The sequence below is a fragment of the Hoplias malabaricus genome, chromosome 14 (genome assembly GCF_029633855.1).
Source record: "Hoplias malabaricus isolate fHopMal1 chromosome 14, fHopMal1.hap1, whole genome shotgun sequence".
NCBI classification, from domain to species: Eukaryota; Metazoa; Chordata; class Actinopteri; order Characiformes; family Erythrinidae; genus Hoplias; species Hoplias malabaricus.
The window spans coordinates 24,762,854-24,775,123 of NC_089813.1; the positions used below are offsets into that span (position 1 = coordinate 24,762,854).

Below are 12,270 nucleotides of genomic sequence, written 5' to 3' on the forward strand. Positions count from 1 at the left end.
CACTGTCAATAGCCCACAGGCCTTGTGCTGGCCGTGCCAGACATTCAGCACCAGCCCAAGCTGTAAAAATACACACCCTGCCTTTCCAAAGTCCCCATCACATCCCTGAGCATTTCTGTCATGGTTTCTACCCATTCCCACCTGGTTGTGAAGTTCCCCTCTTTGTTTACTCTTAAGGATCTCTTGGTGGCTGTGAAGCCCCTGATGTTAGTGTAACACTAGGTGGCCCAGCCTTGGGCAAGCAGGTGATTCTCTTCCATCTCTCCACCTGAGTGAGGAGCGACAGAGCCGCCGGCTCCTTTAGACAAGAGTCATTTATTCCAGACACCTTCAGAGACGTTCCGGCAGTTTTCTGAAGAAAAAAAAAACGACAATAATGTTGACTCCAATGTCCTAAGGCAAGAGAGGGGAATTACAGAGCAGGATGACTGGCATGGGGCTGTTTACACTAAACAAAAAGTTCAGATGATTGCCCCACAAGATGTTCTAAACCTAGGCACGTCCGTCATGTGGCAATTAAAAACAATACAGTAAAGAATGAAACTTGTTTTATTCACTTTTACAAAAGTGCAGGTTTAGAAAACACAAGGGATGAGTGGGCACTGATCAGCCTGAGGTCGTGCCTGTGGAATTCACAGGGAAGACACGAGGACAGGATCCATGTCTGAGGCCATGTGGGAAACCAGACGTTTTTTTTCTGTCATTTCCTCGAGCGACAGGTCATGCGTCACAGCTTGTTTTTTTTCGTTTTCAGAGATGTGTACAGGTGATTTTTATTTCTTTACTAACACAGAAGAAAGTTTAAAGTTTGAGTGTAGGGTCTTGCCTTTTGAAATTTAATATTTCAGTTAAACGCAGATTTGTATAAGGGTTTTGTTCTCAATCTTAGTTTGGAAAGGTATTTTGAAACCATGGTTATAAATGAGTATTGAAAAAGGTGATAAAATGCATGCACTATAGCATTATTCCTAAGGTGACACTAGAACATGGAGATGTTTATAGTTTTAGCCACAAACTGCTCTGTAGCATTAATTTTCTTATTAAAACCCCTGTGTCAAATGCTAAATCTGTCCCTGAATCTACTCAGCAAATTAAGAGATACAAATTCAAAAATCATAAAATTACACAGAAATATTCATTCATTCATTATCTATAACCGCTTATCCAATTCAGGGTCGCGGTGGTTCCAGAGCCTACCTGGAATCATTGGGTGCAAGGCAGGAATATGCCCTGGAGGGGGCGCCAGTCCTTCACAGGGCAACACAGGCACACACATTCACTCACGGAGTCACCAATCCACCTACCAACGTGTGTTTTTGGACTGTGGGAGGAAACTGGAGCACCCGGAGGAAACTCACACAGACACGGGGAGAACACACCAACTCCTCACAGACAGTCACCCGGAGGTCCCTGGAGCTGTGTGACTGCAACACTACCTGCTGTGCCACCGTGCTGCCACAGAAATATTATAAAATAAAAATAATAATAAAAAATAAAATAAAATAAAAAAAAAACTCAGGGCGGCATGGTGGCGCAGCAGGTAGTGTTGCAGTCACACAGCTCCAGGGGCCTGGAGGTTGTGGGTTCGATTCCTGCTCCGGGTGACTGTCTGTGAGGAGTTGGTGTGTTCTCTCTGTGTCCGCGTGGGTTTCCTCCGGGTGGTCCGGTTTACTCCCACAGTCCAAAAACACACATTGGTAGGTGGATTGGTGACTCAGAAGTGTCCGTAGGTGTGAGTGAATGTGTGTCTGTGTTGCCCTGTGAAGGACTGGCGCCCCCTCCAGGGTGTATTCCTGCCTTGCGCCCAATGATTCCAGGTAGGCTCTGGACCCACCGCGACCCTGAACTGGATAAGCAGTTACAGATAATGAATGAATGAATGAAAAAAAAGCTCATTGAGCAGGTTTGTCATAAATATTACACTACACATTTATCTCCCCTCCAAAATTGGATGGGAGTACTAGCATATTGTCATTAAAAAATTTCTACTGTCATTATATTTTTTTAATCGACAGACACTATTATTATACATATAATTCCATTATGATTTTATACTTTCTAGACTTTTTACATTTAAAATGCACATTATTAAAAGCTTCAGTCATAAAAAAGGGACTATGTAATTAATCGTTATTAATGATAGAAGATTGTGTCAATAATTTGAATACATTTTGTACTTTTTTTAATCAATCGACAGCCCTGGTATTTATATTAAAAGAACAAAATTTGCTTTGCAAAGGCTGTATGTGTCACTATGAAAAATGCCTCCAGAATTGTCTGACTCAGTGGCTGTGTGGTAACTGCCTGTCTCGTCCTCTCCCTCTTTCTCGGTCTGCTGGAGGAGTCTGGTTACAGGTGTTTTCACACAGCCTCCAGACAAAAACTGGGTCATTATTCTGCCAATGAGCAGCTTTGCAGTAACTTCTTCTCACAGCTCTACCGACGGGAAACTAGTCCACGTTACTATGTGGCTTCCTCAGGTGGACGATTAACCCACATTCTTTGTGGCGAAATTGTTTATTGCGCCAAAAAACTGCTGGTTCATGTGATTTTCACGCTGCTGTACTCTGAGAGGATGAAGAAAACTGAGGCAGAGCCCACAAGACGAAAAGAGGAATTGACAGGGAGGATGAGAGACAGAGAGAGTAAGATGGGAAGAGAAAGAAATCACGATAGAGGACTCCCCACCGTCTCAGCATTTGTAATTGTGCTACTAATAGGCTTGTTGCATTGTATAACAGCAGTGGAGATCCCTGATCAAACGTCTGCTTAAGGCTGCATGTCAGACGGCGTGTAGCTGCTAGATTCAGCCAGGCCCCAGGAGTCTACACACTATCCCAAAGCTAATGCTACTGTAGTTCATGCCAAGACTGAGAACCAGTCCTACCTCAACTCTGCTTGCACATGCATTATAATGGGTCTGAGTTCACCGTTTACATGCCTGCAGTTACAAATGATATGAAGGAACTCTGCTTCTTATGCAATGTCACCTGCAGAAAATGGAACATTACTCTAGTATATGAGTATCAGTTGAACTATGAGCTGGAAACAGTTTACTATTACTGTAAGCTTAATAATGTAGACCTAATACTGAATATAGCTAATTGTCATTCAGAAAGCAGCTTGAAAGAACATACATACATTCTAAGATTTTCATTCCATTGTGTAGAGTTGTTAGGGAAAGATATATAGTTTTGTAGACACCCTGCTTACCCTGCACTTCAAAGAACAGGGTTTAAATTAGTTGCTAGGCAGGAATATTTTGCTGCTGTAAGAGTCTATTAAAGAGCATATTCTTTATTTAACTATAAGTACATTTCAGCAGTATAGTACTCTATTGCATTTGTGCAGAGTCCTTCACACGGTCCTACAAACCTTTCAGAAAGCTAGCAAACTGGTTGTATAAAAATGGCAGATTTACACAGATTTCTACTTTCTACTAGAAGTCATGGACTCCTCCAGCTGTATTAACGAAGACCATGTTCATGTATTTTGTTTTTGGAGTGGCTTTGGAAGGAGGTGCTGTTAAAGTGTATTTAATCATTCAGTTGGAGATTTTGAAATGCTGCTTCCTACTGTTGTATGTGCTGTGAGGTGTGTAGTGATAGCTGTCTCCAATTTTCATCAGTACATTCATCATGAAAATACACATAATAGTAATGGGCAGCTCACTGTAGTCCGACCCATTTGAAAACTTGGTCAAAGGAGGGAAATTCTAATTCACTTTAAGCAAAACATTCAATCACTGAGGTGTCCAGTAATCAATACTTCAGCTCAGGCTAAATCTCAGCTACTCAAGTGTATGGACTGATGGACTTTGTCATTATAGTTTCTGTATGCAGCAAATCTCATTTGTTGCTTTTTTTTCTGCTCGAGGAGATCCTCTAAATGAAGTAATCACAGCCTGAAGACGATATGCTTTGCACAATGCAAGTCAATTCATAGATAATGTATGAGTGCATAGAGTGTGTAAGGCGGCGATTAAGGAAGCATATCAAGCTGATTAAACACTATGAGCTAATTATCCTGTTGCTTTGTTTCACCAAGGATCATAGGACAAGACATATCAGCATCCGTGTGTGAACAGTGCTTTGCTTCTCTGATGATTTCTTGAGTTTGTGAGAGGTCAAATCAAAATTAGAAGAGGCAGTTAGGTCATAGCTGGGATAGATTTTATTTCTGTTATTATTTTATGGCTGTTGGACGGTTCCTGCTTTTTGGAATTACTCAATACAAAAGAGGACATATACTACATATTTTCTACAAGTTAACACCGTTCCCTAGGGTGTTAATCAAATTCTATGACATGTTTTGTTCAAAATACCACAAAGATCAAACAAAACACTGTCTAAAAACAGACAATGACGGTTCCATGAATGAGCCACAGCTAACTTCAGGTCGAGAGCCTTGAAGAGAGGAGCTCTTGTTCACTTGGTTCTATTTTTTTCCGTTCTCGTTCCTGTTCTTGTTTCCGTTTAAACTTGTCTTTGTGCCATCACATATAGCGGGTTCCAGCCCTGTGATTGGAGAGACTTGGATGAGGAGGTGAGAGAATTCTAAAGTGTCTGAACTTTACGTTGGATGCAGCACAAATCAGAACGACCAGTTTAATTCCATAATTCCATTTCATTGGATTGTTGTATTTTACAGTTTGTGTATTGGTAGGCTGCACATAACCAAATTAACGTGCTAATGCATAGGCCTGTGACAGCAGCCATTTTTAATAATTGTGTAATTGTGATAAAATATTTTTGTCATTTTAAGACCTTCATTCATTTATTCATACATTCATTGTCTGTAACTGCTTATCCAATTCAGGGTTCTGGAGTGCAAGGGGTGCAAGGCGGGAACACACCATTCACAGGACGACACACATTCACTCATACATTCACACCTATGGACATTTTGGAGTAGCAAATCCACCTACCAATGTATGTTTTTGCACCGTGGACTCCTCACAGACAGTCATCTGGAGCGGGGCTTGAACCCACAACCTCCAGGACCCTGGAGCTGTGGACGGTGACTTTAAATATCCAAAATAAATAAAAAATACATATAATAAAACAACAGCTCCAGAATGAAGAAAAAACAGTGTGACTGGCTAAAATATCAATGATATTAATACAACAGTAAACACAGTAGCCAGCATTGGTAACATTACTTAACAGTTAACTGTACTCACAGAGCCACTGCGTTGGCAATGTGTGAGCGATGATGAATATGGAACTTTCAGTGTTGATGCACCGACGCTTTGAACAGAACAGAAAGAAAATGAGGCGTAAAACCACAGACTTATTGCTCTGTACACTGTTTTGGCCTTATCCAGTCATGCAGGTTTATAATTGCACACATACGCGTACACACACTGCCTCATGTGACTGTTCATGTGTGTGTGTGTGTGTGTGTGTGTGAGAGAGAGAGAGAGGGAGGGAGCATTTGTATGTGTGTGTGTGTGTATAAGCAGAGCCAGATGTGTGCTTCTCTAATGAACACTAATCACATTTGGACCCGGTGAGGAGAAAAAGGCGCGACTGGGCATTCAATTTCCTCACACTGTCCTTAGGTCAGACACATTATACATAAATATAATTAAAACCAGTCTAGGAGGGAATGTCGCCTGGATGCTATCTATTTTCTGACCCTGTTTTTTTTTCTCTTAAACTTTCATTAAATGAGCAAATCAGATTCCAATTAACAACCCTGTCATTCAGTGGAGGAAGGCACTGGTTATTGTAGCCCATTACAGTTCATATGTTTCCTCACTGTCCCCCAGGGTGAGAGAGGGGGCAGTGCTAATTATGCTTTAAACGCTGCGCCGAAATGTTTTCTGAAGCCAGGAGGCACCCATCAGGCTGCTCAGGCGAACTCGCTGTGACTCCACGCAATATGCCCATGCTAACCAGAAGCCCGGCAGAAGAATTGGAATGGGAATGGCTGGAGAGAAATGAGGGAGAAGATGAGAAACCCATGAGGCAGAACGTTTTAACTACGATATAAATCCAAATGTTAGTGATTAGTTGATTCAGGTGAATAGCTCACACAGACTTCTGTACACACTTGTACAGCACTAAGAGACTGAACAGAAAAGGTCTGGAGCAGCTGCTCATGAGCCAAATCTCCATCCAGTGTCTTGGGGATGATTTGGAGTGGCTTCTGTGGCTCTTACCTCACTTAATGCCCTTGTGGCTCAGTGGAATCATATTCCTGAACATCAGTATTCCAATTTTTAGTGAAAAGACCTCCCAGGAGAGGAGGATTTCCTGTGACAGAGGTGCACTCCTGCTCTAGGCATATCAGCAGTATTTATACATTGATCATCCATAACATTATGACCACCTAATTGTGTCTACCCTCACTGTCCAGTGTCTGAGCTTCACTGACTACACAGGAGCACTTTGTCCTGACCAATGCAGAACAGGGTGAAAGGGCAAACTAAGTATGCAGAGCCACACGTGGACTTCAGTTTGTAATTTAAGCACTACAAAGTGCTTGTGGTCAGTGGGGCTGAGAGAATGGACATTGAATGTAGAAACAAGTGTTTGTAATATTATGGTTGATGGTTGATTATTGTGAAAGTTTGCATTGCTTTGAGAATTATCTTTTTCTTACCTATGCTTTCAGACTTGAATCAAATTGATGTCACTTGAAATTCTGTATTTTTTTTTCTTTTCCCCCTGAGAGTCTGTTCACACAAGCATACCAACCTCAAATAACTTGCTCAGCTGCCAACCTAATCTGCCCTTTTCGCTTTCATCAATAATAAAAGTTCACAGGCAATTACTGCGGGTTTCAGAGTGGTGTTTAGGTGACAACCCAGCCTGTCTCTGCTAAATTGTCAAATCTTCTGTCAGCTAAATTGTCCGATTATTTTTAGGCATTTCACCTTCATCAGCAGGAGAGATACCCTCACTACAGCGGAACTTTTGTATATCACCTCTTTTGCGAAACACTACATAATTATAAGGAGTATTTACATGGGAGGGGTGCTAATCAAGTAGCTTGTGTTGTTGTGTTGGAAGAAACTGGCTCACACCCACACCAGCAAAACCGTGAGAATGCATATGTAACAATAGGGTGAATAATTGGGGTGGGTGATATTGCCCTAAAATAATATCATGATATTTCAGGGTATTTTTTTTTTTTTTGGGTGGTATTGTTGCTCACGAGACGATATGGCACAGCCCTAGAGTATAATATATATCCCCTTGCTTCTAAGTGTTGTATGTAGTTTGCTGGTATAACAGAGTAATGTTATACTTTGTTGTAGAGACGAACACACCACAAGTGGGAACAAAGTGCTGGTATTCGTTGCTTTTCTGGCACCAAATGTAAGCTATGTTCCAATGTTCTCCCCACTGCCTAAATAGTGCACTTTTAAATGAACAGATTAACTAATGCTACATAGTGTCGAAGAAAATGTTCAGCCCTAGTGTTTTGGTGGTGCAATTGCAGAGCGCTGCAGGCACACCAACACACAAATGTATATACACTCATAATGGAGTAGAGTACTCGCACAGGTTAAGGCGCAGGTTAAGGCTCTACTTTGAGTAAACCCAGAAGCATAAATCTGCACAAGACTGGTGTATTATAGACACCATGCCTTGATCTTCTATATGAAAAGTAGACTGGATAGAAGGTAGTAAAGATAAAAGAAGCAGATGTGTAAATGCTTTTTAACATGAAAGTATTCCACTATCTTGGTTGCTTTTCTATAGGATTGCCCCAGTTTTTGTGCATCTCTTCTCTCTTTATAACTCAACCGCTTGCAATTCCTGCAAATGCTATATTAAGGCATATGTGTGAAATGAGCAGGCTGCATTTGCTCTGGAAAAGCATGGGCATATGTGGGTGTATAGGCATCGTGTATGTGGGTGTGTGTGTGTATTTGCTCATTCGCCATCAGCATTCCTTCAGCGCACCTGGGAGCACGGCGGAGCAGAGAGGAACATACACCGTGCGCCGCGCCGCTACTGATCCATGACATCAGGAGCTGCATGCTAAAGCTAGAATAACACAAGCCGAAGCAGACTCGGCAGGAGGGAGACTGAGCTCACTAATGGCATCCAATTACCAATTACCTCCTGGCTTCCCAGACTGCCTCTCCATTTACACACACCGGTCTGTACGCCTTTTCCATACCTGCTGCTAAATATAACAAATCAGCAGCCAGATCGCTTATGACTACGCTACGATATTGTAAATAAACATTCTGTTTTCGGCGAGGTCAGGGATCAACCGACTGTGTTTATGGTCTGCTAAATGTCACTGGCGAATCAAAGCCCAGGGAGGTGGATGGGTGAGGCAGCCCCCCCCCCCCTGCGGTAATTGGCCCTCGGGAGAATAACGAAAGGCAGTGTAATTGAAGTGCACGGGGGCTTCTCTCAGTTATTAGGAGCGATGAACAAATTAGGACCCCGGCAATTTTCTTTATGATCATTTTTCCTTTCCGCGACACTTTCTTTGCCCCACCAATACCTTTTTTTTTGTTACTTTGGCCTTTTACTGGTGTTTAGATTTAATTATTTTCCTTTCCATGTGCCTGACATTATAAATATTAATGACTCCCCTGTCACTGGGAACCTTTAATTTTATAGAGTTGGTGCCATTGAGGAAAGACTCAGGAGCGAAGTTTCCATCATTGCATTCAGCCCGCATCCCCCCAGACACACAAACTCCCAACACACGGCGTCTCACTTTGGAAAAGTTTTGTTCGGGATGCTTTTGAGATCTGCAGGACGTTTTCTTACTTTGCCAAGGTTACCCGGAACTGAATGACGATGCTTTTTGGAGACGCAGGCAGAGGTTCTCTCCAGTTTTTAATTGCCGGGCTCAGTTAACCTGTGGGATTTGTGCTGGGGCTCTAAATTAGTTTGAAAGAACAAAAGAATTCTTGCATAATGAGGATACTGGCTTGTCACAAGTGCTCTTGTACGTCCTGTAAATAGGATAAAGAACTGTTGAGAATTGTTGGGTCTATATATATATATATATATATATATATATATATATATATATATATATATATATATATGTGTGTGTGTGTGTGTGTGTGTGTGTGTGTCTGAGAGTATGTGTACAGCCTACAGCAGTGCCAAAGCACTCCACTTTGCCACATGACCATGCATGCACTTGATTGGCTGCCACAATCATTCAAAAAGCTGGGAAGAAGGAGCCTTGCCATTCGTTCTCTCAATGAGAAAGAGTTCCCTTACATTGTCCAGCATTGCCCAAAGCTGAAACGGGACTTGGCAATACCGTTCATACTCCGTGTCCGCTAGCAATGCTTTTTGCACCACTTGAGGACCCTCTCACATGAATAAATTCTAATGAAGTAGATTGAGTGCAGCACTGAAGCCTGACGGTGGGGGCTGCACTGTACACTATGTACACACCCTTCTCTAATGAGACTTTGAACGCCTCCAAACATGTCATCCATATTTCAGAATTATCTCAGCGCTACAGGGAGGGGAGGGCTCATCGCTGACCCATGCTTCGTGCAACTGTGTTTGCTCATCTCATCATTCACATGTCTGCAGCTTTCTGGTTTCATGCACCTCACGTACAGTGTGCGTGTGCTTGCGTGTGTGTGTGTGTGTGTGTGTGTGTGCGTGTGTGCGTGTGTCTCCGAGTAGAATGACTTGGCTGGAGGGACACAAGGATGCCTCTGCAGCTCTGTAAATGGCCAGGTGGAGCCCCGTCCCCAGCTTTGATTCAAGCTATTCCATTAGCAGTCCTCACACACCTCCCCGTCTCCTTTTCTCCAGGCAGAGATGAAGCGGCAGAGACAAAGGCCTGGACAAAGAATGATGGACTCATGCAAGTTCTTTGTGCAACTAAAATCAAGCCCCTATTTGGGCCTGTCTGCAGCCCCGTTCCAATTAATCTTCCATCTTTATCTTACATGAGCAGATAAAGAGAAAAACAAACCATGTTATGCCAAGTGTCGTGGTTGATTTGATTAAAGATCCTCTCTAATAACTCCCATTTCTAACCTCATTGCTCGCTAGGCGCTCAGTGCAGAGTCCAAACACAAAGAGTCAACAGGGTCTTGGTTAGAGGAACACGAGGTAGTTTTCTTACCTTAAAATTACAGCTTCAAAATTGTTGTGATGCCTCACTGCCTTGTAAAAAGTGAGTATAGTGCCTCTGTCATTGCTACTTTGGGCTCAGCACTGCACTGCACTATATAACTTTTGGAGGAGAGTACGAACTTATAGGACATTGCTGCAAAAATGAATAAGTGTAGGGAGAGCCCAGGAGTAAAAATCCCCAACCTTACCTAGTTTTCCATTAAAAACTAATTTAAAAAGAATTAATTATCTACATTTACAAACTCTATCATTGAAATCCTTTTTCATTCATTATCTGTAACTGCTTATCCAATTCAGGGTCACGGTGGGTCCAGAGCCTACCTGGAATCATTGGGCACAAGGCAGGAATACACCCTGGAGGGGGCACCAGTCCTTCACAGGGCAACACACACACTTTGGAGTCACCAATCCACCTACCAACGTGTGTTTTTGGACCGTGGGAGGAAACCGGAGCACCCGGAGGAGACCCACACAGACACGGGGAGAACGCACCAACTCCTCACAGACAGTCACCCGGAGAGGGAATCGAACCCACAACCTCCAGGCCCCTGGAGCTGTGTGACAGCAACACTACCTGCTGCGCCACCGTGCTGCCAACATTGCCAAAATCACCATTTTTAAATAATCTAAACCAAAAGTGAAATGCATTTTTAATACAATATAGTCCCCGAATACAAGAACAAATCGACGCACATGCTTTTTCCGTGAAGAAACACATAATTTAGTTTAAATTCTTCTTGCTTGCCGTTTTTCAAAATACTTATTTTTTTATTGAATAAAATGACAGTTTTAGTTTTCTACCCCTCTATAAAGGTTACATAGTGTTGTTTCTGTAATATTCAGCCCTGAGTAGCAACATCAGATGCTCCATCCTCCCATTTACAGGTCAGAATAGCATGACAATGGTTTTGAAGCTGTAAGGTAAAAAGACCACTAAGTTTCCCTTCAATGAAATGGCAGTTATCATTTTTAATACTAAGCAGCAGTTACCATAAAATGACAAAAGTGTGTCTGAATTTGAATTATATGTGGCATAATATATATGTAAGATATGTGACACAAGAACGCAAAATAGTAAGAAGGGGTTGGGGTGGGGTTGGGGGGACAAAAAAGAAAGTGACAGCCAAAATGTTGGAGGCCTAATATGGCCTGTAGTCATCTATTAAAATATGATTTGATTGACTGTGATACTAAAGTTTTTTAGATCAAATTAGGACATCCATAGTTTTTACAGAACTTCTGCATGTTTTTGGGCGCCAGTGAGTGTTGTTCTAGTGTTTAAACCTAGAGAAGAAAATAAAAGGGATTTAAGAAAAAAAAAGCCTGTGGTGTTGTTTAACAGCACACGCTCGTGCTGTTATTTCTCTTTCTATCAGTTGTTTTCATGCCCAATTAGATGAGATTGACTGCAAGCCTGCCTGTAAAGGCAGCGCTGGCAGGAGGGCATATGTTCTGAGAAAAGCACTGAGAGATGCAGGAGATGGGAGTTTCAAATCAGGACACATCCTCTCCATGCCCCCCCACCCTTTGTTTTTTATTTTCCTTTTATTGGCAATGAGATAAAGAGTCATCCCACAAAATAGACTCTTTCCTTCTTGGTGCTGTAGGATGGTCCTTGATTGGCATTCCTCTCTGTGGAGAGGATGCTTATCACACACTTAGCCAGGGCATCCGAGTGATCAAAAGGCAGCGTCAGCCTCAGCTGATCACAGAGGCAAAGCGAAGATAATCCAAGATAAAGCTTGGGATCTTCAGAGCTCACACTGCACCAGACCCACCTTACGGCCTTCTGTTCAGTCACAGTGACAGGACAGCAGACCTCTGGCAGCTCAGCCTTCACTCTGACCACCCCCACCACACACTCCTCCTCCATTCTCAGAGCATGGGTGGCCCGGACTCCATCACCTGACACATTCCTTGCGCTAACAAGACTTGTAAGAGGCCCGTCTAATGACTTCAGAACCTTCAAGTGGCCGAGCTTTAATACGGTGAGTGCAGAGTGACGAGAGGTAGCATGCGTAAAGGAATGCTCACATCTCTTACAACGGGCCTGGAAAAAGCACGCGGACCCCCTCACGGTCCGCTCACCCTATTATGTGTCAAGGTGACTGTGCTGGCCTGCTTAGGTGAGGGAGCCTTATTTGTTTTTCAGTGGGTGGCTCTCTGCTTCATTCTTTTC

The 12,270-nt window shown here is 42.7% G+C and overlaps 1 protein-coding gene across 1 annotated transcript in view; it reads left to right on the plus strand.

The window, feature by feature from the left end:
* efna5b (ephrin-A5b) overlaps nt 1-12,270 on the plus strand; it is a 139,724-nt gene that overhangs the window by 60,643 nt on the left and 66,811 nt on the right. The window lies entirely within an intron of this gene.